Consider the following 2,431-nt stretch of genomic DNA (forward strand, 5'->3'; position numbering starts at 1 on the left):
AGGTTTGGAGTCTTCTCAAATCCCCGTTCTCTGCGGCCTGCTGGAGCAGGGGGGCTGGGAGGAGAAGTTGGCCGTTCGATTGGGGTCTGGAATGTGGGGCCTCCCTGCTGCTGCCGAGCCGGGGCGGTCTGCTTCTCTCCACCCCAGGGAAAAGGGTTACACTACCTGGGTCTTGGTGCAGTTTCCCCCTCCAGGGGCATGGGTACCTTTCCCTGGGGCTTAGAGTACGCTTGGGGAGTGTGATTGTGTGTACAGTGTCTCTTTATGTCTGTCTCCACGTTGGGTGAATGTTGAGTAATTGCATATGAGAGCATGAGGGTGGGAATGGATGTTTCTGTGTGTGCCTGTATGTCTGTGTCTATATGTCAGGTCAGGTATCAGACGCCACCTTTCTGGGGAAATCTCCCCCCACCACTTCCCCTGTCAGTGGCAGACGCCCGCAGACATCGGTGCCCGGGGATGGGCGTCCAGGTACCCACCGGCTCACTCCTTGGTGGCTGCTTGTCGAGGCCTGGAGCCTGGGGCTCGGTCACTCTGGAACAGCTGGCTACCGGCGGAGCTCCCGGGCACGTCACTGCACCCACCCACCCCCCCATTTTCTGCTCCGCGGCTGCTGAGTGACCCCTCATCTGGGACTCTCCTCAGCTCTTTCTGGGATAGTGGCGCGGCTGCCCCTCTGTTGGTCTTCCTTGGTCTCTTGTGTTCTGGGGGCCTCTGGATGTCTGGAGTCTTGATCTCCTCCATACCTGCTTCATGCCCTGGAGGACTGGGCTGTGACCCCCCAACACCCTCTAGCAGATCATTACATGAAGGAACCTTTTAGATATAACCGCGCTCATGCTCACAGGTGTACACACGGGGACTCACACACACAAACTACACCCTTTTTGGCTCCTACCTCAAAGCACACTGCGCGCTGTTGATCTTATGTGCTGCACAATAATGTTTAATATTTAGTATTTACTGTTACACTCCCATAGTTCATCGTGATGTTGTTTTTTTTATGTCGCTCTTTTTGTTCTTCCTTCTGCTTGTTTTCTCTTTTTTCTTTCTCAACAGGTGATCTAGGAGATTGATATATGTATTTTTTGTCTGCTTATTTTGTTGTTTTTTGCCCTTTATCCCCGTCCCTCTTCCCCGCTGTTTTTCTTTCCCTCTTTCTTTCTCCCCTTTCTTTTTCCCAGTCAAGTCTGTCCCGTATTTAACAAGTAAAAATAAAATAAACAATAAACGGTGAATCAAATAGACCATTACGGCAAGGCTGGGATGGTCCATTTGGTAAATTAAATCCGTTGGGCATCTTTCTTCGCCTTTAGACAATAATTCTGATGGCAAAAGAGCCAAACGGGACAGGCAAAAAAAAGAAGAAGAAGAAGAATCTAAAACCTGGAGATATAGTCATTATAATGGATTCTTCTGCACCATGTGTTTCCTGGCCACTTGGAAGAGTTCTGGAAACCATTCATGACAAAAATGGACTTGTACAATCTGTACTTTTAAAAACAAAAACTAACATTCTTGAAAGACCTGTAACTAAACTTTGCCTGTTACATTAGACATTAGTGTAAAAGTGTATTTAAATGCTCTGTTTGCTTGTGGTTATATATGTGACTGCATATGTCCAAAGTAGACTGTATGAGTGGCTCCTTATTTTCTTTGTGATTAGAATTGCCATGTCTGATAGCCATTACAATTAGTGGCTGGGGCGTAGGAGCCATTTTTGGCTTAATAACATATGTGGCCACTAGAGGTCACCTTTTTCTGTTTTGGTATGGTTTGTTCATGTAAAGGTATTTAAGGTAGAAGCACTTAGTCGGCATCAGATGTGTCGTTAATTGTAAGAAGGCAAACAGTTTGTGACCGGCAGTGTTGGGTAAGTTACTTTAAAAAAGTAATTAATTACTAATTACTTAGTCAATATTGTATTTAAAATACTTATCTAATTACTGTGTCAGAAAAGTAACTTAATAACATACATATATATATATATATATATATATATATATATATATATATATATATATATATATATATATATATATATGTACATATTACCACAGTGAGATGACTTTAGTCTCATGGCCAACGTTAGCTAATTATATTTACTAACTACTTTTGTAATGACTGTTCAGTACAGAAATGAAGCCCAACAATCATGTTTTACAGTCCTGTGGTCTCAGCCTGAGATACTCAACTAATCAAAGTGATGTCATGACAAAAATGAATGACAAACAAAACATCTTTTCTCCTTCATTTCTGTCAAACAAAGCTGTATGAAACGTTTCTCGCGGTTAGTATCATGTTGCTAGGCAACCTGAACAGCCCGACGAAGGCTAGACCGTCCCATTTCACAAGCCTCTCACTTCCGCATTTTTCGTACTTTTCCGCATTTTTCCGTACTTTTTCCGCATTTTTCGTAGTACGTAGTACA

The sequence above is a fragment of the Neolamprologus multifasciatus genome, chromosome 9, assembly GCF_963576455.1.
Source record: "Neolamprologus multifasciatus chromosome 9, fNeoMul1.2, whole genome shotgun sequence".
Classification (NCBI taxonomy): domain Eukaryota; kingdom Metazoa; phylum Chordata; class Actinopteri; order Cichliformes; family Cichlidae; genus Neolamprologus; species Neolamprologus multifasciatus.